Here is a 26,586-nt window from a genome sequence, read left to right as displayed (position 1 = left end):
ATTTTTATAGACTGAGGCAAACAAAGGTAAGTGAATTGCACAGGGTCACAAAATTAGTATCACACTGTTAGATTTGAACTCAGGTCTTCCTGACTCCAATCCCATGATCTACCTAGCTGCCCCAAACTAGGACCTATTACACAGAATAGAAATTAAAATGAATTACCAAAATGTAGATGGGTAGCTAATGACAAAGCTGGCGTGAAGACACAGATTTCCTAATTTCATTACATTATTTAGGCTCTTTCTCTCATAGACATTGATCTTAAGGCCTACTAGAGTTATTCTTTAAATACTGCAGCTACCTCTTTGTGGCATGTGTGTGTGTGTGTGTGTGTGTGTGTGTGTGTGGTGTTCTCACGTATGCTGTGAAAGTGAAACTGACCACTTGCAGTAATCTAACTTTTTATTTGGAATATAAGGTTTTTCCCCCCTTCTCTGTACAAATTTTCAAGTTGTGCTTTATTGAAAGACTATAAAGAGTCATTCAACAAACATTTATTGAATATTGTAGTTGTTTATCCTTAATTCTCAAAAAGGACCAACGACATCAGGAGGGTGATGTCCTGATTTGCAAGGCAATTGGATTTAAGTGAGGCAGAGCTGTGCAAAGACATCAGCTTTACTGTCTTCTCTGCAAGTCCAGTTGCAAGACAAGGGTCAAGATAACTGGTGATGGCTTGGGGTATAGTGGGTGACCTTGGCCTTTCTAAATTAAGGTCTTTCTCATACATGGTACCATGTGCAGTACTATAGTGCTAGAGATAAAATGCATGGCAAGACCATAGTCCCTGCTCTAAAGAAGTTCACATTCTAATGAAGAAGACACAGTGTAAGTAATGAGGCACATGAAAGATATAGGCAGAATAGATGGATAGTAACCTCAGAGGACAGCAGCCAGGTGGCACAGTAGATAGAGCACAGGGTTTGGAATCAGGAAGACTCATCTTTGTGAGGTCTAATCCAGCCTCAGACACTTACTAGCTTTGTAACCCTGGGCAAGTGATTTAACCTTTTTTGCCTTAGTTCCTCATCTGTAAAATGAGCTGGAGAAGGAAATGACAAAGCACTCAAGTATCTCTGCCAGAATATCCTAAATTGAGTCACAAAAACTCAAACATGACTGAAACAATTGAACAGCAACACCTCAGAGGAGAAAAAAATAGTAGCTGGGTTCTGGGAAATACTTCTTACAAAAAATGGGATTTGAAATGAGTATTGAAGGAAGCCAAGAAAAATAAGAGGTGGAGATATGGGAAGAGAGAATTCTAGGCATGGAAGACTGTATCAGTGACCATGAATATACCTATATAGTTCAGAATTGCAAAGTATAGGAGACTCTTTGTATAGAAGGCAGAAGTAAAACATTTATCCAGACACCAGAGGATCAAATTCCCAAACCAATAACCCCAATTTGACATACCAGTAATTGTGTTCCAACACCAGTAACTCAACCTCAATGTAACAGCAAGGAGATTAAAACTCAGTATCACAGCAAGGAGCCAAGCCATCCTGTAACTTTTTTGGAATCCTAACTGGCTGCTTGCCTTGCCTGCATCCTCTCCTCCCGCAGTTCTGAAAGCCTTTGCAGTTCTCAGAGTCCTTCCAGTTCTCTCTGTCTCTTCCAATTCTCTCTTCCCTTGCAGTTTTGTCTTCTCAGCTCTCTCTACTCTGAGCTTAATGGCTACCCACAGGGAATATATATCTTTTTTGGGGCACTGGGGCTTAGCAAAGGGTGTGGGCTTGCCTACAAACAAGCCTTATCTAATCAAGCTTCCCTTAACTAGCTCCACCTGAGGCCTATTAAATGGGTGGGGAAGATCTTTAATCAAGATTAGCACCACAAGGACAAAAGGTGGAAAGGCTAGAAGATGGAGAAGATGGTGTATCATCTGTGTGGAATAATAGGTAGGCCAATGTAAGAAGTAGTTAGTAGGAACATAGAATATGTAGAAGGTAGTAATGTAAGAAGAGTCAGAGGTAGTAAGGGGTCAGGTTGTGAAGGACATTAAATGCCAAGTAGACTTTTCCTGCAGCTCATACAATGCTGCCATAGTAAAGCTATTGATCACCATCAAGGACTCACACTTCAAGTCTTATTCACAGTCCCCATTCTTATGGTTCATCATGGCATGAAAGAGATTTTGAGTTCTCAAACACTATATCCATACAGTATAAGCTCCAGACGACCCTATTTAACCTCAAAAGTCTTTGAAGATGGTCCAGCAATGTGTCCTGTTTTTGTCATCTAAGGACTAATCTATTTAAGTTGAGTGAAATTCATCAGGTTCTTTTTTTAGGGGGTCAGTGGGATTGATAGAGGATGAACAGTAATTAATGAAGAATCTCATTCACTGGTCGTCCTCCATGACTGGAGCACTCTCCCTCTTTACCTCTGACTCTTAGTTTCCCTGGATTCCTTCAAGACTATTCAAATTTGCCTTCTTCAAGAGGCTTTTTCTATTGTCTACAAACCCCACCCACATGCTGCACCCAGCCCCTAGTGCCTTCCTACCTGAGATTACCTTCCATCTATTCTGTATATAACTTGTGTTAGCTAGTTATTTACATTTCATCTCTCCCCACACATACACCAAAATAGACTATGACCTCCTTAAGACTGCCTTTTGTCTTTCTTTGTATCCCTAGCATTTAACACTGTGCTTGGCATGTAGTATGTTCTTATTAAATGCCTGTTTATAAGTTTCACATATAAAGTTCTTCACGAATCTTAAAGGATTCTATAAATGTTAGATATTATTAACTACACAAACAGCAATCACCATCCTTCACATAAAGCCATAGAGGGATATCTTTCTGTTGTTTTTCTTCAGAGATTTCAGTCATGTCTGACTTTTTATGACCCAGTTGGGATTTTCTTGGCAAAGATATTGAAGTGACTTGACATTTTCTTCTCCAGCCAATTTTACAGATGAGAAAATTGAGGCAAACAGGGTGAAGTGAGTTGTCCATGATCAAAAGCTGGTAAATATCTGAGGATGGATTTGACCTCAGATCTTCCTGCCTCTAGACTATCCTTGCCATATTGTGATGATTAAAGAGATTCAAGAGATATAGTTTCTGGGCAATTTAATCATTTTATTAATAAGGCCAAGATATTAAGTATTAATAAAAGAATGGCCATTTAGCCTACTCTCTTAGACCAAAGACAATTATGGCAGCTTGCTCACATTTTATTCTCTTTAAAGAGTAGGTGTACCATGAGAGGCTGAGAGGGACATCATGTAACCCTTGTATAGAGAGATTTATCTCTATACCCTGACCATCCCCAACTTTGGGAAATCTATTCAAAGAATATGTACCCTACCCAAGTCTGAGCAGAACACTATGGCTACTTCATTTGGGTAAGGTCTGAACAAGAAAGTTAATCCAATTTAATTACCAACAATGTCCTTCAAGAGATTGAACTTTTAAAATTAGGACTTTAGAAAAGTGGGAGAACTCTGAATATCCTCAAATCATTGGTTATTAATACTCATTTCTCTCAACATCATAATGAAGTAATGATAATTTTCTTTCATAAAATACCACGAGATAGTCTAGGCTGAGTATGCCATACATAAATTCATATAAATCATAATTTTACATATCAAAATACTATTGAGCATAATAGATATGGATGCATAGTCATATACTAATTTTAATTTTCATTGCCTTTGCCACACTATTTCAACATCAGAGACCTTCATATCAGAATTCTCCAAGAATGTGGTGGTTTAGTACAATATACTCCTTTTTTATAATTACCCAAAAACTTTTAGTGAAATAATTGGTTAAAATCTCCTGTACCTGGATATTAACAAGGGCTTTTAATCTGGTAGCTATACTTCTCCATCGCATCACACAGTGACAAGTCCATAAATTTGAGATGTCAATAAGTGTCCCTTGAATCACAGTGATGTCTGGTCTGCTCTATGTCAGTGGGAAGCCAGTGGGAAGTTTTTAAGTGTGTTGACCTAGTCTCAGACTTTGGAAATCTAAAATGGTGAAGTGGTGACAGAATATTTGTCATCTGAGATGTAAAGTGAATCTTTACCAGAGATTGGCTTAATTCTGTTGCATTGCTGGCTCTTCTATTATCACTAAACAATAGCCTCTCAACCTAACCACTGAACAAAGAGCAGAGTTTTATTCTTACTCCATGGTTTACTCATTTGAGGGACTAGATACTGACTGCTACTGAGATATTGAGGTTTAATATTTTAACCACAATAACTGGCTAAGCTCTAAAGATTCAGAGCAGCTTTATGATTACTGAAATTTAGTAGAACTTGAATAGGATGTAGATTATTATGTGACTTTGGATATAGTGCCAGTCCCTGAAACATAATAACTATATTTAGTAAAAAGCCTGATATAACATGCACAGTCTAATATGTGGGTGTTAGACCTGTTATTCAATGCCAGTATTGTATCTGTGATGCTCTGCCATAATGACTTCAGATAGCTTTACTGATCCAGAATAAAATCAAGCAATGACTATGAATGAAGCACATTTTGGTTGATTGTACAGTGAGTACTTTATTCTATTACTGTCTGAAAGACTTCCATTGATAGCTAAACTTTCATATTTCTGAGGCTGGAATAAGCCCGAAGCCCACAAGGTGAGAAAGTATAGAGTTCTATGAAGGGTTATGAGTCTATCTAACAAGTAACTGAAACCCTCTCTTCATCATAATGCTAATTAAGTTAACCAGAAGAACATCGAAGATCTGACATGCTCATTAAGGCTTAGCGTTCCAATTCTTAATCACTGTGGCGGGGTCACTGTGAAAGATGGAGTATGTGCAGAGTGCTGGCCTATGCTTAGAGGGGTATAGCCCCTCATCGTAATTAGCTGGCATCTGTGTTTCAGTAGCAAGGTATCACCTTCTACTGTATGAATAAAAATGTAACTAATAAAAACCCCTAATAAGAACAGAAAAGAATGCAAATTATGTTTATCGCTTACTTCATACTTAGAATAATGCCATTAAATTACAGCAGACCATCTGGCAATCCATATGGTCTCCTGGAGTTCTGGTTAATTTCAGCAAATAGGTCAAGCATGGTGATCACCCCATTAATAAAGCACTAAGCAGGGGTGGAAAATTTTCAGCAAATTTTAAGTTCTTGCATTTGGTTTGGATGGATAGAATACTTCTGTAAACAGCAAGTGCAAGGAATTATCTTTTGCTTTAATTTTTTTTGTTAGTTAAGGGGATTGTGTGCTCTGGAAATGATCTGCTATGTAATTATTGAGCACAGGTATCAGGCTGCCAGTGGCAGTGTGAGTTCCTCATGTTGTTTAGCAGGATCTCTGTTCTGACTTGGAAGAATCAGTCTCTCTGGAGATGAGAGGTAGCTTAGTCTCCATGGTAACCCATTCTTCTGCCTCTCTTGAGTAGTGCCTGCCAATTGTGCTAAATTAAGGGAGATGGTTTTGTGATGGGCTCCTCTGAGCATGAGACCACCTAACATTTTCCTGGAGGCCAAGGAACAGGATGTTGTAGACATAGCAGGTCAGAGAGAAAAGCACATTCTTTAGTTATAATTGTGTGTACTACTTTCATTTCATGATGTGACCTTATGTTCTATATGTAGAAAAGTTGTCATGACTGAAGTGTTTTGCATAACATCACCTTCTTAGGAAAAAAAAAAACTAAGCTAATCTTATGTAACACTTAAACAGATCTCATAAATTTCTTATGCTATATTTTAGCATTTTAAAAACCTAACTTAAATATATAAGACATTCTTTTTAATATACATATGTGTGTGCATGTGCATGTGTGTATTGGTAATGTATGACCTTGATTCTGGTATTACTAGAAGAATTTGAATAATCATGTTATAAAATATATACATATAATGTCACTTCAATTGTCAGTTTTAAACTATTAAAGCTTAAAAACTTCACTATACTATATATGTGGATATATACATATACGCATTTGTAGGTATGTGTGTATATGTGTACATGTATACACACATTGCATGTATATGCATACATACATGTATGTATGTATGTATGTGTCCAAAACAGTTAGTATAGTATACGCTGCATATAGTATAGGGAGGCCTATATATGGAAGTTCTGTCTTATGGAACTATAAATGCTAATTTCCATATTTGTGTTATTTGTCTTTCATGTTTTAAATGCTAAAATAGAAAAGAGAACTAGATGATGTCATTTACATTAACAAACATTTATAATTTTCAATTAAATGTTCCTAAAAGCCTGATGGGAGCAAACATGTACAGTATATTTTTCAGTCATCATGACTGCAGTACACTTGGGGGATTATGGCATGAACCTGGCTGTATATGTTGGATCCTTATTCTTGTCTCCTCAGAAGAAAAGGCATTAGCAAAATAAATTAAATAGATCGAGAAAGACTTCTTATCCTTCGTTTCTTCATAGATCTACTATAAAGTTGTGATCTAACTCACTTGGATAGATCAATATGTGATGGAAGTCAAGGCTATATATGTATTTCTCAGATGGGCTAATGGTGTTTTTCTTTGTACTGAACATTCAACCACTTCCAGACATCATACCAATGTATGAGCCTTGGAATGATTGGTTAAGAACAATGATAGTTCAATATAATCTATCATAACAACTGGAAAAATAACTCAAGTACACCCCCTACCAGAGACAATGGCTTGTGCTTATTTGTATATGGAAATAGTATAAACTCACAAATTCTTATCCATACTGATGAAATGAGAAGATGAGACTGGAGGACTCTAAGGTAGAAGAATGGCAACACAGAATAGTAACCTCAAACCCCACCCAAGGTATATAATATATGAACTTCAGTCTAGATATTTTTGATCAGGATTGGATTTGCTTCTTGAAATAATCAAAATAATAGTAATAATCATAAGATGATGATGGTGATAATGATGGTGAAAAGGAAGAAGAAGAAGAAGCAGAAGAAGAAAAGAAGCAGAAGCAGAAGCAGAAGCAGAAGCAGAAGAAGAAGAAGAAGAAGAAGAAGAGAAGAAGAAGAAGAAGAAGAGAAAGAGAAGAAGAAGAAGAAGAGAAGAAGAGAAGAAGCAAGCAGAAGAAGAAGAAGAGAAGAAGAAGAAGAAGAAGAAGTTGTTTATAAATTCTTTACAAATATGATCTAATTTTATCCTCACAAATACCTTGGAAGGAAGGTGCTATCATTATTCCCATTTTTCATTGGAGGAAACCAAGGCAGCCAGGCTAACTGATGACATATGTCACATATCTAGCAAGTGTCTGAATCTGTATTTGAATTTGGGTCTTCCCAGCTCCAGGTACAGCATTCTATGCACTGTGCCATGAAGCTATTTTGTTCTTTATTTGAGGCAACAATAGTAGTTGATTTTGGAGCCAGGAAGATCTGGGTTCAAGTCCTGCCCCTGAGACATACTAGCAGTGTGACCTAGGGCAAGACAGTTAATCTCTTAGTGCCCCAGAAAGCTCTTTGTTTCTCTGAGTTAAAGGAGAGTTGCTGATCTATGTCAATGGAAGGAATTGTTTTATCAAAACAGATGAAATTTCGTCTGGATCCAAATATTATTTTCTACCATTTCAGAGGCTTTGTTAACTTAGCATGCACAATTGTAAGGACTAGTAGCCATCTAAATCTATAACTCTTTAGTTTTCACATGTATTTCATTATGATATTTCCTAAATGGCCCTCCTTTCCTTATTTAGCTATCATTTTTTATTATGCAATTTTTCATTATTATATAACATTTTATACTCTGACTTAATTTCCTTTTGCTCAATAACAACTTTTACTATGGAAATTTTTAGCAACAATATGGAACCTTGGTTTTTAGAAAACTCATTCTGAACTTATGACTCAATGGTCCTAAAATTATGGCCACCAGGGACTTCCCAGAAGCAAACATGAACCATGTGATTAGGCAGTGTCTAATGATTATAGTTTGTATTGACTGGTATTCCACACCTAGTGTAGAGTATTAAGGCTGACTAAGGCAGAGCTTCCACACAACAAACCAAATGTGGAACAATAAGAGTTCTCCAGTCACTGAGACCAAAAAGTGAAGCTAAAGAAGATAAAGGACAAAATGATGAAGTTGCAAAGTACTCAAAATTTATGTGAAGGTCCTCAGACAATGAGGGAGGAAAGGGCCATTATTAGGAGAATCCAAAGAGAAGAATAAAATTGACTTTTAGATGGAAGAAGAGGAAACAATTAGGAAAGATCTTATTGTGTAAACAGATGGGAGTTTCTTTGACTTCTTCCATTTATCCTGCAAGTAAAGTAGGCATCATGGTTCACAATTATGTGAAGGTACAAGAGAGACCTACAGGCAAAGAATTGGTGTGCTCTTCTCAAATATTAATTTGAAGATTTTATTAAATAAAATAAAAATATTTGAAACTTCAGAGTGAAAATTTCAGTGACATTGCTAGTAAGATGGCATGATAGGGACCATGGAATCAATCCATAAAACATTTATTAAGCACCTACTATGTGCCAGTCACTGTGCTAAGTGCTGGGGATACAAAAAAGAGGCAAAAGACAGTCTTTACCCTCATTAAATCCATGAAACACAAATAACAGATAGGCGTTTATTTTTGTATGAGGATTGGAATACAGAAATTGTTTTGTTATAATGCATGGCTATATTTCTTCACATGGCAGGTTTTTGTCAACCTCAAATATGGTGGCCAAGGATTGAGTAATCGATAAACTTTTTTGAACTTTATTGAATCCCCTCTTCCATGTTGTCAGGGACAAACTTTTATTTTCCCCAATCACAGTATGCAAAGTGTTGAATTTTAATAACCTCATTTAGAGTGTCCTTGAACATGTATAAGTTGTCATCAACTTTCCAAATGCCTCTTGGCCTTGAGGGAATATTTCACATTTAGTTCAAAATGTATGTGAAACATCTACATAGAGTGAATTTGGTGCTTTCAGATAAAGAAAAATCAGTCACAATGAAATGACACAGGAGTAATGAACTGTAAGCCTGGCTCATGACTGCATCATACAAGAAAAGGTATATATATGTTTATGTATTTCTGGAGTATCCAGAATATTACTTGAAGTTGCTTCTTAAATCAAACATAAGATTTCATAGGAACTAGATAAAGCACTTCAAAGGCAGCATAACCTTTGCTATTTAAAGATAATGCTGCTATTCATTCTAATACTACTTAACTCAAAGCTAGAGGCTATTCATGAGTGTTTTTGAAATAGCCTTCTGAACATAATGGAATCACTTGGGCTTCTGCACAATAAACATTTCAAAATATGCATGTTGGGAAAGCGGAGAAAGGTTCTTTCATTTATATTTCTTCTAAAAAAGTGATGCAATTTAGAAAGCATTTTTTTAATGGTTCCCAACCCTTGGGTAGCCTTTTCAATTTTTCTTTTAGGGGATTATTTTCACATAGACTTAATGAGTCAGGGTCTGTTGAATGAATGATTTAAAAAAAAGTCTAACTGTATGAAAACAAGTGAAACATAAATATATATATATATGTTCACATGTGTATGTACATGTATGTGTTCATATATGTGTATATATCTATATCTATATATCACTTTTCTTTCCCTTGCCATTCTTCTTCCTCCCTTGGGAATTAAAGAGAATTTATTTATGGAAACCCCCTCTTAAAAATAGGGCAAATTTCTACCTTGATCTTGACTTCAATGTCTATTTCCATATATTTAGAATATGGATATTTGTATATCATTGACTTTTTAGAAGCAAATCCAAACTAAACTGAGCTTCTTTGATGTGCTTTCAAGTTAAATTCTGTTTTTCGAATAATACCATTATATTCATCAGTTTATTTCTGTCTAACTTTACATTTGCTGTGGTTATTATATGAAGTATTATTTTTAGCATTGCTTATTCTTAAAGACTAGTTGCTAATCACTTTATGGTTAAACAACAGCTTACTCATATTCATTATTCTTATTCCTACATTTACTCGAAAGTGCGAAGAAAATAATGAGTAATGTGGCTTTTTGCAAGTATAGCCTTCACTCCCAAAACTTTAACTTTATTTTGACCTTATTTGCAACAGAGAGGATATGGATTAAAGAAAAGAAAGAATATTTGGCATTTTAAGATTTTCTCTATCTGAGGCAAGTGCATATAAACATTTGGTGTTATTTGCTTCTGGATCTTTTTTACAATGTTTGTATCTGTAAGTATAGATATAAATCTTTACATCTATGTGTATCTTTATCTATAATCTCTTATGAAAGAGTAAAAAAAGAAATTTTTATCTTGTGGCATATTTTTCTAATTGCCTAGACCTTTACAGATTTAGTCTGGCAGAATGTCCTAAGAATTATCATATTTTTACACTTAGAAAAATCAGAATTATCAATCAACTGAAGAATTAATTTTGGATCATAGATTGGAGAAGTAGATGGTCATCAATACTCCAAGCACAGTAGGACATTTAGGCAGGATCCAGATGGAATTTCATCCATTCTATTATTCCTCCCTATTAGATTCCCTACCTCACTCCCCAAGGAGATTGGTCCAAACCTCTTTTCTCTTCAAGCCTACCATCACTACTTCCTCCATGTTCACAGCTGAGAATTTCTGCAAGGAAACAGCCATTCATTATAAGTGCCTTCTTTTAATATCCATCTCTCACACCCTGTTGGTATCTTCTCCTGTCTTTTCATGTCTTTTGTGAAGAGATGGATATCCTTATCAAGGCCATTCAATCTGTAAGAACTCTTGATTGCATTTCCTCCTCTTTCTCTTTCCCCCTCCCCTTTCAGCACTCCTCCCCTCACTCTCTGTGTCTCTTTTTTGTCTCTCTACCTGCTGACTTGTTTTTTCACTAGGCTCTACCAACTGTTACATCTCAGTGGTAATGTCTCTAGTGCTACCATCTCTGGGTCCTGATTCTTCCTTTTCTTATTTAATTGTAGTCTCTTCAGTTCCTCATCGCAGTAATTTTCTTTTCATCTTTTCCCTGACAAATTATTGAAAAGGTCAGTCCAATTTAAGCATGCTCAGTGTTAAAAAAAAAAAAAAAAAACAACCATAGTTCTGAAAAACCAATCCAGTTTTTCTTCTTTGCTTATAAATAGTAAATTATTATAATACCATAATTGTGATAATATCATGTCTACATATATATATATATACATATATATATATGTATGTATGTATATATATGTATTGTGTTTTAAGGTTTGCAAAGACCTTTTTAATTTCTCCTTTGCTCCTTCCAATAACCTGAAAGGAATCCCCATTTTTTTTAAAGTAGGTGAAGATGGATTTGAACTCATGTCTTTCTGATTTCTGGACAATTATTCAATCCACGGCACCACCTACCTGCCTCATCTGAACGAACAAGTGTTGTCACAGTACACATGCAAGATAGTTAGTATATCTCAAAGCTGAATAGTGTTGTGGAATGTCCAGAGAAGGATAACTTATAAGATCAAGTAGACTACAAAGGAGATTATTTTTTTTTTAATCTGGCAAAGTGAAGAGTCACAATGGTTGTAATCAAAATCCTAGGCATGAAGAGTATAGATCACATAAGCATGGATCTCTTCCCTAAATCCTGAAAGAGAGGAAGGGGTCATGGCAGGAGGCGGGACAACAATCAAAGCATATCTTGAGCTTTGAAAAAGGTAAATTTAGAACATATGAAAGGTAATTCTACCTTACATAGATGGTAAAAAACGGGAGAATTCATTAAACCAAAAGGTGAGATAGGCTTAAAATATAAATGGAAAAAGGCCAAATTAAGCTTTAATAAATTTAAAGATGATATAATTGGTGTTCAGTTAACTTGATCCACTATATCCTACATCTGTGTCTTTATTCACATATGTACCTCTGATTTATGGATATCATTCCCATAATTCATGGTCTATCAGAGATGCCAATATGCCTTCTTCTTTCCCAAAGTCTTACTTTATCCTCCTAGTCAGAAATGATCTCTCCTTCCTCAAATTCCTTTGCCTGTCCCTCTCTCAAGCATATATAGTGAGTTAAGAAATCTCATTACTTGTGACCCTGTTGAGTAGGGAGAGCTTTCTAGACAGTGGGTGTTTAGTCATGTTTGAATACAAATTGATTTATAAAGCTTGTACATTCATACGTCAGCACAAATTGTGCAATGTGGGAAGTTTTAGGGGGAAAAGAATTGCTTCATATGCTTCAATGAAGAGCATATATTGCACAAGTAGGAGACATTCTTTTGAAAAATTCTGGAGACCAGTTGTTACTAAAATATATTGAAAGCAGAGTCATTTGTTTTCCTCTCCTGTTTCACTATTTGCATCTCAATTTTTTCCTGCTACTTCTTTCCCTTTATTCTGACAATTTTTTTTCCTGTTCTTGTTATATGGTGATATAACAATTCCATTTTCTTCATTTCTCAGTTAAAAAAATATTTTGGCTTCAGAAGCTTACATGGAAATCTTAATCTCAGGGAATCTTTAATAAAATTGCTTGAGAATCATTGATTTATTGTGCCACCTCACCTAGGTGAGAATTCAAATTCATGTTCTAAGCGAACTTAACCACATTAAAAAAGGGACTCCAGAGTCCTTGAAATGCAAAAGAGTGAGCTGTGCTAAAGTCTCACTGGAATACAGCTTTTCTTTCAAGCAGTAAGGATTAGTTTACAGTGGAATAGAGTACGGTAATGCAATCAAATAGTGTTGTGTTTCACCTCTCACTGCAGCCAAAGGGCATATCTGATGTCTTACCTGAAAGCTAAACTTTTCATCATCTGTACAATGTTAGTTTTCAGGAGCACATACGTATAAGAAAATAACACATACATGTATATCCAATCACACATCAATGTCAAAACCATTATGCTGAAAATCTCAGTCTCCTAATTGAGGTTAATGACAAGGATGCTGATTGGCTATGAGTCATTTTAACTGTACTCTCAAATTTGACTGATTACTTTTCAGTTAACTCGAAGTAAACATATGTTTTTTTGAAGAAACAGAATAGCTAAGAAAATAGAGTTGCTGTTGCTAAGTGGGGGGCAAATATATGAGATATTTGCCAAGCTGAAGCATGAAATATGGCTAGCTTTTCATGAATTAAGCTGTGAGTTTATAAATGACAATTATATAAAGCATTGGTGACTGATTAATAAATGGCAATCAGAAGAATTACATCAAAAACATACTTTAAGCTGAGAAAATGTGCTTGTTATTTTAGGAGTGCTTTCTTTCAAAGTTGGAGGTATTGAAAAGGACTATATATATGGCTAACATTTAGCAATGACAGGGAGCTTGACAAGTGTGCCATTTTCTTAGGTGGAAATGCCTTCTCTCATTTATTTATATCATTTCCTGCCCCAATTGACTCGGATTCATGAGTTGAATTTTTGTTTTCATGCAAGCATCCATTCCAATTTAGCACATTAACCAGATCCTGGTGGCTGAAATCTTTTGACTGAACTCCAAGTGGTATGTAGTTTCCTGATGGATGATAGAGTAGGAGAGTACCTTAGGTATTTTAATGGGTTCATTTTCCCTCTTTTCTCAAGGAGTGCAATATCTGATTCATCATCTTCTTCTCTACCCCAAACCCTGTCATTGTACTTAGGGACTACAGATTACATGTTGATGTCCCTTTAAATACCTGTGCTTACCAGTTCATCAACCTCTCTGCACCTTGAAGGATTTATGCCTTCATTCCATCTTAGCCACACACTGGAAGAATCAGACATTTGATTTCATATTACAAATGTTCAACTTTTCAAGCTTTAATATATTAAAACTTCACTAAGACTTTTGTATATATATGTATATGTGTGTATAATATATTTTTTAAGAAAAACACTCAGACTGTCAAAACTATATAGTACCTTCTTCCCACACGTTCACATTCCTATACTACTTTGGTTTCCACATTTCCTTTAAGGATAAATGGCATTTTCCTATTACAGAGATTTTTCCATAGTCTCATTAGGAAGAAACGAACAGTGTGTAAATGTTTTGTATGTGCTAGGCATTGAACTATGCACTGAGAACAGCAATACAAAAATGAGGCAGGTCTTACCTGAATAGCATTTGTATTCTGATGAGGGAGGCTGTGCATGTAGTGGTTTCTAGAGAAGAATTTTGGTCTCAGGAGTCCCAGAGTTTGTGGTCTTACCTTTTCAGGTAGTGATGTTTGATTACTATTCCTCAAGAAAGAAGTGGAAAAGGGTAAAGGGAGAGGATGCAGTGGCAGCAGACATATCAAGATACCTGGGTTTCCTATTAGATGGCTGAATGGTATATGAAACATGGTCAGAAAACATCTAGGTATAATGAGGTTAGTGAGTTTATATGTACTCAAGCAGGACAACGTGTCTCTAGTACATAGGGACTTATCTAGTGGATTAAATGCAGGGTCAAGGCATGGTCTCTGGAGATTGAGTCTATAGGGTGACTTTTCTAGATGAAGATGAGGTGGTAAGTATCAGGCTAAATGTAGAGATCTCTGGTTTCCTGGTGGATGGCTGAGTAAGAGAATGCCTTAGGTGCTTTTGATGGGGACAAGTGACCTGGATTATATAAACTCAATCTTAATTAATCTGCAGTTATTAAGCACCTGCTCTATTCCAGGCATTGTACTAAGCAGTGGGGATAAAAAGAAAAGCAAAAATACCAAAAATTAAGCCAAAACAAAAAAAATAGCCTAAAAATAACCCCTGCTCTTAAAAGATTGTAAATACAAATGCAAGAGGCAACATTTACATGAATAGGGTTAGATTAGATCCATGCTGAGTATAAGGAAGGTAACTTTACTGAGGAAGGAAATAAGTGTCTGTATGAACTAGGAAGGCTTACTATACAACAGAAACTTCGAGCTGATTCCTGAAGGGAGACAAGGAAGCCAGGAGCCAGAGGTAGGGAAAGAGAACGTTCCAGGAATGGGAGACAGCCAATGAAAAGGATTATGAAGCCAATATATCTTAGACCTCACTCTCTCAGAGTAAAGCTGGTTAAATCTCCTTAGATTCTGAGGGATACTTATGAGGGGTTGGGGTTTTTCAAATGCCTTTGGGTTCATCCAACATTCCAAGTGAGTCCCTCCCACCCCACCCTTTTAGCTACATGTTAGCCAGAAGTGACCCAGTATCATTTAAACAGTTAACACTGATTTGCTTTTAGAGAGGGATATTTACTTTGAAATTTATAGTGAGAACAATGGGAAAACATGTCCTCTCTTAGTTCAGGGACACAATCTCTGCTATATCAAGTTGGTCTCTGGGGAGAGTAGGTTCAGACTCAGTGACATCCGTACATGTACCTGATCCCACCAAGTTAATATCCAACTGAGATATCACTGACAGATAAGACCTCATCTCACTATACCTAATCTGAGTCCCAAAGGAATGCAGATGTGGCATTGGGGGATCTATGCTATGGCCTGCCTAAAAACCCAGCATGAGCTCAACTCCTAGACTCCCAGACTACTAGGTGTGCAGATGGCTCACTTTCCTAACCTTTTGAAATTTACAAGGTCACACCTTCCAACTACACCTCCAACTAAAGAACTTATGCCAGGATGTTGAACTAAGGCTTCTATTTGTGGGGCCACATGTTGGTGTTGCCTTACAGAATTCTCTCATCAGAGTCAAGTTAAAAGAAGAGATATAAGCAAGAGAAGAAAAATTCAAGGCTGACTAAAGCCTTTTGAGGGTACCTTCCCCTCTTTTCCCAGTTCCACAACTTTCATCATTCAAAGAGGCTGCTTTCTATGAAATGTTTAGCCAATCAAAACCAATTATAGAGGGCCTACAGATGCTCCAAAGTCTCTATAAGGTAATTCCATTACATGGCACACTCTCTTAGAAGTAGACTTCCCAGCCCCTTACACATGGGGAATTGTATCAGTACCACTTTTGCTATATTCAGAAGTACTGGGATCATTGGCCAATCCTCTGTTACATGTAAAAATGGGAGATGGAGGAAATATAGTATCATGTGTGAGGAATAATATATTGGCCATTATCACTGGACCATAAGGTGAATATATGGAAGGGAGTAATGATGAGAGGACTAGAAAGATAGGAAGAGACTGTATTGTGAAGAGCTGTAGATGCCAAACAGAGGACTGGGCCTTTGTTTATTGGGGTTAATTGGTGAGAATTGTACTTTGGAAAAAAACACTTTGGCAGCTTCATGAAGAATGCATTGGAGTGAAGAGAGACCAGAAGCAAGGAGACCAATTACAAGCCTATTATAACAGTCCATGTGAGTGGTGGTGAGGAACTAAACTAGATTGATCATGTGAGTGAAGAGATGGAGATATATACAAGAGATGCTGTAAAGGTAGAAATGACAGAATTTGCCAAATGGTTGGTTATGTAGGGTGAGTTTGAGTAAAAATTAAAGGATGACACCAAGGTTGAGAGTCTGGGTGACTGGCAGAATGAAGGTGGTGCCTTCCAGGTAAGTTCAAAAGAGGGGAGAGTTTGGAGGGAAAGCATATGAGTTCTGATTTGGACATGACAAGTTTGTATTGTGTACCAGATGTTTGTGTACCAGGAGTTTGAGATGTCCATAAGGCAGTTGCTCGTGCAGGTCTGAGATTCAGGAGAGAGACCAGGATTGTATATATAGATTTGTGCATCGTCTGCATACAGTTGGTAATTGAATTGAATGAATTCATGGATGTGATCATTGATACACTGTCAATGACCTTTGAACTATTATGGAATATAAAAAAAGTACTATAGAATTGGAGCAGGAAAAAAGTCCCAATTATTTAAAAAGAGAAGAAAACAAAATTTTCAAATTATAGGCTTGACCTCTTTGTTTCAAACATGAAGAAATTCTGGAATGGATCATTAAAGATCTGGTTAATAAACAACTAGAAAAAAAGAAAGCATTGATTACAAAAAAGCCAGCATGGCTTTATAAAGAACGAATTATTCCATACTAACCTTACTGCCCCCCCCCCTTTTTTTTGCAAAGGGTTACTAAACTAGTAGATGAAAGGCACATGACAAATGTACCTTTCTGCATAATATCTTTCTTAACTCTTCTGAATTATCTAAATATTTCCATTCTTTTTAGGTTATTCTGTACCATTAAAAATATGCTCAGTTTTTCTATTGCTCTCTTTGGTTTTATTTTGGCACATTACTCATTTTTCGTTCTCTTAATCTTACCCCATCAATCAGCCCCTTTACCCTCTTAGCCACTTCAGTTGTTTTTTTCCCTGAACTGCCTCCTACATGTGGTTATTATTGTAATTTATTTTTGGAATCTTGACAGCTTATTTGGCTCTGTTCAAACCCTAACATCTTTCTTTTTAGTGAGTTGACTAAAATGGCCATATTGTGCCTGGTGTGGTCTCAGTAGGCAATAGAAATTACACTGGACCAAAGTAACCCTATCAGACTCAGGATTTGTTGCAATGCTCTAACCATTTATTTGGTTTTCTAGATTCAGCAAAATCCCTTGTCATTTATGTTTTGTCTTCCTCTCTTCTTCCATTTTCCTTCCTTCTTTCTTTCCTCCCGTCTTTCTTTATTTCCTTCCTTCTTTCCCTACTTCCTGTTTTTTTATTTTAAAAATCAACTTTGAATATAATTATACTTATTATCCACAACTAATTTGTATTGTTTGGTAATAGCTAAGTATCAAGGAGAGACTGTGCTTTTCACTGAGATATGACTGAGATATAAGATACTTTGGAGGAAAGCAATATAAGCAAAGAGCATCAATACCATTAATTAAACAAAGGTGATTTTAAAAAAAAGAGATTAAAAATTCTGAGTTTCTTATACTTCAAGGTTAATATTTCCAGTATATATTGAATATTAAGTCATTTTAAACTCAAGTAAGGATTAACTGTTACCTTCTGCCCCAGGATTCATATAATTATGTCTATGCAGTTAAAATTATGTTTAATTTAACTTATTTCAACCCAATAAACATTAAGTATCCATTATTTGCAAAACTCTATATCAGGCACTGGGAATTCATAGATAAAGAGATGCTGCCCTCAAAGAGTTCATAATCTACAAGAAGATAGAATTTGAATATAGAGAAATACAAGTTTGTAGAAAGTGATACAAAGTAATTTCCAGGAAGACAGTAAAAAGTGTGGGCTGAGGAAAGGCCTCATAATAGAGATGGCATTCAAAGTTTCTCCTCCCTCCATGCCCAGAGTGAATGTAATTCACCCTTTCCTCTGAACACCATAAAAAGAGGTCAGAACATAGACTATTAAAAAAAAAAAGTTTCCATCCCATGAATAGGTCAAAGCTCAAGTTCAAATGGTTACAAGCACACTCTTTTAATCTGATTGTTACAAATTTTCCAAAGCTTTCATCAACTTTCAAATGTTTAAAAACAATTTCCAAATTAAATTTATTTGAGAAATTAGGAATGATCTAACCTAGGCTCTCTTCAGAATTCTGCCAAATATTGCCCCCAACAGTCTACTTTATCATTAGTATTTTACATGTATACTTTGGATAATTGAATAGCCCTCTATCAAACAAAATGTCTTTAAATATCATGTCCATGTAGCAAGTTATATAATTTTACTTAATCTGCAGTTGCATATGACATAATAGGTATATTCACTATTTAGGAAAATTATTCTTTGAACTAATTAAAAGATGCTTAGTAATTTGTCTGATTCTTACATGTCTGATTGCCACAATTCATTGCAAAAAAAAAATCATGCCCCATTTTTGTGATGACAGTTTCCATAGCCTTTAAATTCAAGGTAGCATTCCAAAATCAATTTTATGATAAAGGGATGAATCTTATTTTATTATTGATGAGGATAATGGTAGTGGTGGTGATGATTATCATGATAATAATAATGATTATAATGATGATAAGCATCATATAAGACTTTAAGGTTAGCAAGATCCTTTGCATATGTTATCTCATGTGATCCTGACAATAACCCTATGCAGTAGATGTGATTATTATTATTTACAAATGAGGAAACTAAGTCACGATAGGGCCCATTTTTTACTGTTCTGGGAAACTTGCCTCTGATTTTTAAAATAATATGGTAAGAAGATGAAGGGCTCTTGTCTTTTAAATATTTGACCACTTTAATTTGAACCATAGAACAAATTTTCACTTGTCAGTTATAACTCCCTTGCTAACATAAGGCATTCTTATATTATTCCCATACACGCTATGAACCATGTATAATGAATTAATTGCTCTTTACTCAGAGCACACATTGCACTGTTCCAAATTTTTGCATTTTCTGGGGACCACCCAGTGCCTGAAATGTCATATCTCTTCCTTTTGCCACTCAAATCCCTATTCATCTTTTAATGCCAACCATAAGTAAAGATTTCCCTGATCCCCTGAGGCAGCAACAACCTTTCTTTCAGACCTCACACAATTCACTTCACTACTTTTGGTTTTGTTGTTGCTACTGCTACTCTGTTTTGTTTTGTCTGGTCACATTCTAATTCACTTACCGTGTAATTCTGTATCATAGATATCTGTGTCAGTGTTTTTTCCCTACTGGGATTAAATCACCATGAGGGCAAGAACTACAGCTTAGCGAAACTTTGTATCTCTTCCAACAATTCAATTCAACTTAATAAACATTTATTAAGCAGTTTCTGTGTTCCAGGAACTCAACAGCATGCTTTACTGATAACAGTTTTTTTTTTTAAATTTGTTTTCCATTCACAGAACAAAATAAGCATATCCATAACACAGTACAGTAAAAAAAAAAAATGATTGCACATGAGACTGCAAATCTACCACGTACAACTTGCAATTCTCTCCAAATATACAGAAAAGTTATCATGTAAATTTCTTAACACATATGCCACCTACCTCTTGAGTAAAAGGAAGTAGGTAGTGTACATGTGCTTTGTAAACTTTAAGGTACTTTAAAAATATGAGCTATTAGTACTACTCTTTAATAACAACAACAACAACCTCTGATTGTCTTCTGCTGAAAATAAATTGGGAAAAAGCTAGTACTGTAGGGCTGTATAAGTCCTCCTCTCAATTATCTGCTTAGCCTAGATCAAGAATACTATTTTGATTTGCCTCAGGGAGCTGTGCATGAAAGATTATTTTTAAACCAGAGGCATAGATGAGGATCTCTTCAGTTTCTACCTACTAAAAAGACCATTAAGGAAAACAGTTGTATCATACTTACAGTTGGATAGAAGGTATACAGATTTCAAAGGCTGAAAGATTAGTTGAATTGTTAGAAATGCATAATAGGAAAGCTGTTTTTCCCCCCACTCAGAGGCTTTTTTGCAGGACAAGAAAACCTCCCACAATACTCCAAGTATTAACTCTGCTGCAATCCTCCCTATCCCCCTGGTCAGCAAACCATTTCTTCTAAATTCTGTTGATTGCATGCTTCTTACAGAGGTTTATGAAATTAGAAATGTCTGTGAGAATGTAGACTTGAGTCCTAGGGCAGAGGCCTTCAACTAGAAAGTCGAGAATTACCTGTAGATCTTGAAGGTTTACTTGTTCATTTCTCAAGTCAGGTATCTTTGTAGCACATTTCCCCCTCTGGTCTACACCCTCTTCTTCTCAGTTTGCTAGAATTCCTTGTGGCAAGGAGAGAATTGCCAACATAGACTCTTATTTAACTTATATTCATCAACTCCTCTATCTTATCTCTACTCCCAGTTCAGTAACTTGTCAGATCTCCCTGATTCCCATCCCTCTCCCTCAGTTTCTGACATCAGTAATACCAAAGATGCAGGAAAGGGAACTCTTCCTCATGGGCAAATGGAAGGGAGGCTTTGCATTTGAAAATTTCAGGGAACTTCTTACCCATATCTTTTTAGTTCTAATTATATTATTTTCCACATTACCAGTATTTCCTTTCCTTCTGACCTTGCCCCAAAATGAGATGCTTTTTAAAAATATTGTATATGTTAATATATAACCATTACTATTGAGGCAATTAGATGGTATAGTTGGCAGCCAAGTGGCACATGGGATAGAATGCTGGGCCTGGAGTCAGGAAGACCTGAGTTCAAATTCAGCCCTAACACTTGCTAGCTGTGTGACCTTGGGCAAGTCACCTAAACCTGTGCAATAACAATTTTGCTAGCCCCTATTGTGGCTGTGTAAAACCCACAACAACCAGTACACAGAAGGCCGCTAACACAGGTTCTTTTGATCTGCTTTGCTAAGGAAAGCAATGTTAAGAGGTTAACAATCTTAGTTTAATCCAACATACAAATATAACTCACTTAGTTCAGGCAGAAAAGCCAGCAACCTAAACTTTAGAGCAAGTACAAACAAATTACAAACATGCACAATATAAACAGACCAAATTACAATTTATAGTTACCAAGAAAGCATCAACATCTGAGTTTACAAGCTGGGGGTGGGGGGGTGGTTCTTAAAGCGGCTACCCAGAGTCTCACACCACTCTTCCAGTGACTGAGAGCCCCAAAAGTCAAAGATCAACCGTAGATCTTATGTACCCTTGTCAAGGGCCGAAGGATTCTCACCCAGTCAGCAAAAGGGTATGGGCCTGGAGCTTTGCACTTAGTAAGATTTAATCAAAGGCGTTTGATTACTTTAGCATTGCTAAAAGAGAAAAAAGTAAAAAAGTCCCACCTTAATTACCAATACACCCTGTTTGTCTCAGTTGCCTCATTTGTCAAATAAACTGGAAAAGGAAATGTCAAATCACTACTGTATCTTTGCCAAGAAAACCACAAATGGGGTCATGAAGAGTCAGAAATGACCAAAATAACTAAACAACAAAAGACAGTCAGGAATATTTGAATCCAAATCTGACCTCAAACACTTCTTGATATATGATGCTGGGCAAGTCACAACTTCTGCCTGGCTCAGTTTCCTCAACTGTAAAATGAGCTAACACTGGTCCCTATCTCACAGGGCTATTATGAGGATCAAATGACATGATTTTAGTAAAGGGTTTAGCACAATGCCAGGCACATAGTTGGTGCTTAATAAATGTTTGTTCTCTTCCTTTCCCTTCATGGTAGCCAAGAATACACCACAGTTGTCAGTCATAGTTAATTTATTGGCAGCATTCATTCATGCATTCATTGACTCATTCAGTTTTAAAAATATATACATACACATATATGTATATGTATGTGTATGTATATATATGTATATGTGTGTGTGTATATATATATATATGTATGTGTGTGTGTATAAATACATATGTTATGTGCAAGCCACTGTGTTAGGTATTGTTTAACAAAGGAAGCACATCAGCAATTTCAGTAGGGGCTGCTATTCTGGCCCCTATCTTTATGTGTGCCAGCCAGCTGCCTCTTTTCCTTGTAGCTTGACCTGATTTCTTTTTTTAACTGATCAAAAATACTTTGAGATTTATAGCGCACATAAAATTAAATTGTATACTTGAACTTATTTGTGGAAATTTTTATACTTTTATCACATGTAAAAAAAAAATAGTGCTTCTCAAAAGAGAAATAGAACATGTTATTTATTTCTTAAGCTAAAAGTAAATTTTGGACTTAGTCTAAAATAAAAGTTAGCTTATTCAGCCTCTTAAAAAATCCCCAACATTTTCATAAAGTCTTTAATTTATCTACTAGCCCTTTTTTCTCACTAAAGATGCTGTGATTGTTTAATTCTTTTGGGCATCTATTATAAAATGAGTTACTTTAGTCTGCAAGTACCGCTGAACACCATATTTTCCCTGAATTATCACTGAGAGCACATTCTCAAATGTGTGTCCCTCGACAAGTCACAACCTGCATTTGCCTCAGTTTCCTCATCTGAAAAATGGGAATAATAATAGCATCAATCTCTCAGAGCTGTTGTGAGGATCAAAATAGATAAAAAATTGTAAAGTGCTTAGCACAGTGCCTGGCACATATTAAGCACTGCATAAATATTAACTGATTGTCATTATCATTATTATGACTGAGATGTATTTTAGAACAATCAAAGTGGAAGAAAATTTATTATGTTCAGTGTTAATGGGAGACTATCTCAGATTGCACTTCCATGTTGGGGCCAATAGCTTCTCCTCCTGTACCAACATTTTAAATATAAATCTGAATTTTGGAGGAGGTTAGAAGAGATAATTAGGAGGGAAATGGACCCGGATTCCTTCTACTGCTTCCCTAAAGACCATCTAGAAGTTGAATGAGCAGTGTGGGTTAGTACTGGGCAAAATGTCCCCTGGGAGAGTTATTATGAATTGTATACTAAATTTGCATATACCAAAAGACCTGCCCTCTAATAACTGTAGCAATCTCAGTATGAGTATTTTAAAAGCATATTAGATGAAGGAGTGACTCCTTTAGTAGTTTACATGGGAGAACAGATGCTACTTTAAATAGGCAGGAGATTTGAAAGAAGAACAAGTAGTTGAGTGCCCAGTGATATGTAAGAATGAATCCAACAATCAACTAACCAAAAGGGAGAATTCAGAAAGATTTTGTAGGTAAGACAAGGCCTATATACCCTTTGGATGTCAAATTCATACATCTGAGTGCCCAGCTGTTTATCTAAAACAATCATAATTTTTGAACCCAAAGAACTTGTCTTCCAGTTGTGACTTTCTAGCCATATTTACACAAGCAAAATGAATTATAACAGTTTTCTCAAAATTTCATTCCTTTTAACAAAAAGACATTTTTTGCCTTATTTGTCCAGAACTCCAGATCATAGTTTTAATTGTCCACTTAGATTTGTCTAGAGACAAAACCAAAAGGTGGAATTCATAAGAAACAGTGTAAAAGAGCCAAAACTTTGTATTTTAATGAAGTTATAACTTTATGGTTTTAAAGAAGCATTTCTAATATATAAGTTCATTAAATTTGATAATTCTATCATTTATTATTATCCAGGTTGAAATTTCCATTTCTGTGATGGAATACGGCACAATGCCCCACCACATATAACAACTAAATCATTAAAATGCACGCACATGCACACACACATGCATGCAGCTGTGCACGCACACACACAACCCTATATATGACACAGGAAAGAAAAGAGAAAGGAAGCAATATTGTCATTTATAACTCATGAATATACTGTGAATGCTATCTATATGCTAGGCAATTTAGGTGGCAAACAGCTAGGGTATAAATAGTATGCCACTTCTTGGGGTACTGGGTTGTCATTTTGATTTGAGGCATACTTAATCTCTACCTGGAAAATATAGTTGTTATATTGGAAGAAAATAGTGTTTTCTACTAGGAAGCCTAAATAATATTCTCATACCAAGCATGTAAGAATCCCATCCTTCTTAAAGTAGGTATATTTCACCTCATCATTTTCATGTGCTATTGCTAAGGTATATCAATATAGCTCCTCCAATGAAAGGTAGTTCCAGTAATGTATGATGTCTTGGCATCATTTGTAACAGAAATGATGAGGAGCCTTTGGCTTAATGGCCACTAATTTATTTTGAATTTATGATGCATTGTGGCCATTAGAAGTAAGCTGCTTTACATCCATTCGTGGGGAATATGAGTTCTGTCTGGGGTGGGTTGTTTTATTTCTTGATGCCAAATAGGAAAAGATCCCCATTTTAAAAGCACCCTCCCCCCCAAAAAAGCAAAAGTGTACAATAAAGTGAGAATAAGGCAGTATCCTAGCAATTCTCCCTATACCTTCCCATTTATTCTGTTTCCCCATGATTTACCACATAAGACCACATAGGTGATTTAAAAATGAAAAATTGTCACTGTAGGTGTCACATTCTTTTCAATTATCAATTTAATATATAAAAGGAGTAAAATTAGAGGAATTTTGCTGTGTGATTAGAACACTGGATTTTAAATAATGGAGCCATGGTATAACAGAAAAACATACATTAAACACTTTCAAAATAACATCAAAACAGTAAACAATTGAGCATCTTCTCTAAGTTGACTATTGTACTAGGTACAGTGTGAAATATAATAAAACACTGGGCAAGGTTCCTGTCTTCAAGTAACCTAAAGTTTAGTTAGCTAGAGAATACAAACATATGATGAAATACACAATTAGAGGCAATGATAGATGAGCTGTCACAAAAGCAAGTGCAGTGATTAATTGCCAAAGGAATGATTCAGATGTGAAGTGCTGCCAAAAGTCAGAGGAAGAAGAGATCACATCGGATTAGAGTAACAAGAATGGCTTTAATGAAGATATGAGTTGGGTTCTGACTTAACCTAAGATTTAAAGAGGGCATTCTGGGCAGGGAGAACAGCAAAAGCAAAAGCTCAGTGGCAGAAAGGGCAGTATGCCCCAGGAGGGTGATTATATCACTTTGTCTTAATCCGAGTTTTCATAAAGGAAAGGAGAGATATGGCTGGAGAGATAATAGGGTGGGGCATGATTTCAGAAAACCTCAACTGCCAATTTAAGGGGAAAGAAGAGCAAAAGATCGAGAAGAATAAAGTGTCCATCCGAACCAATTTTCCAATCATTTCTCAGTTTGATGCACTTCTTCCTCCCCCAAGTTGAAAGTATTATAAAATGATTACAGCCATTCTAACTTACTGTAGCATGGAGTCAAGACATTTCTCCCACATTAGGTATGAGCCCCCTTGATTCTTTCTTAAATTGTAAAATAAAATTAAAAAAAAAATCTCTAGAGGAGGAGCCCCTGGCTTATAAACTGCCTTCTTGTTCTGGTTGCCTAGCTTTAGTTGTACTGTGGTAGCTGCTCAGCTTGATTTACAATTCCATATACAGATGGATTTACAATTGAGAAAAGTGAGGCAAACAAGGTTAAATGTGTTGTTCATGGTCCTACAGCTAGTGTCTGATGCTAAATTCTGTGTCTTGACTCCAGACACAGAACTCTACTTTGCCACCTAGTTTGCCCTTTAAAATGTGAACCCTTTTTTGAAATAACAGATTGACTGTTTTATATATGTGGTATTGGCTAATCAAAAGTGAAAAGATATGATTAATATCACTACCATTGCTATTAGCATTAGCATTACCCTCATAAGAAACATGGACAGAGAGTTGCTTAATCATGAGTGTGCTGACCTGCATTTCACATTTCCAGCTCTGACTCTAAACAGCTGTTTGACCTTTGAGCTGTTGGTTCATGTCAGTGGGCCATAGTTTAGGCATCCATAAAAGAAGCAGTGGATTAGGTGATTTTAAAATCCAAAATGACTACTTAAGTCTTGTTTCTGTCCCATTGACTGGAAGGCACCTTTATAGATTGTAGAGATCAAGTAATTGGTTCAAGGCCACATAATTAATGGCAAAGCCAGGTCTAGAAAGGTCAGCTCCCTTGACTCTGGTCCTCTTCTCTTCCCTTTACCATTTACAACCTGTGTTGTGGTTGTTTAATCTCCCAGCTTGGAATAATGACAACAAATGATAGGAATAATAGCTTGCATTTATATAGCACTTTAAGGTTTGCAAAGTGCTTTAAAAACATTATCCTATGTTAACTTCACAACGACCCTGGGATACAAATGTGATTATTATCCCTACCATAAAGATGGGGAAACTGAAGTTTAAGAGGTTGTAACTTGGCCAGCTAGAAAATATATGAGGCTGGATTTGAACTCAAATCTTCCATACTCCAGGTCTAGCACTCTATGTACTGCATTACCTAGCTGCCTTTATCCTACAAGGCTTTGTTCCCCCTAATGAGAATATATAACATAAT

At 36.0% G+C, this 26,586-nt stretch overlaps 1 protein-coding gene across 5 annotated transcripts in view; it reads left to right on the top strand.

Annotated features, from left to right (window-relative positions):
- SLC16A7 (solute carrier family 16 member 7) overlaps window positions 1–26,586 on the top strand; it is a 235,254-nt gene that overhangs the window by 149,002 nt on the left and 59,666 nt on the right. The gene's annotated exons all lie outside the window — the stretch shown is intronic.

This window comes from Trichosurus vulpecula, chromosome 5 (genome assembly GCF_011100635.1).
Source record: "Trichosurus vulpecula isolate mTriVul1 chromosome 5, mTriVul1.pri, whole genome shotgun sequence".
Lineage (NCBI taxonomy): Eukaryota > Metazoa > Chordata > Mammalia > Diprotodontia > Phalangeridae > Trichosurus > Trichosurus vulpecula.
This window is presented reverse-complemented; position numbering and strand designations above follow the sequence as displayed.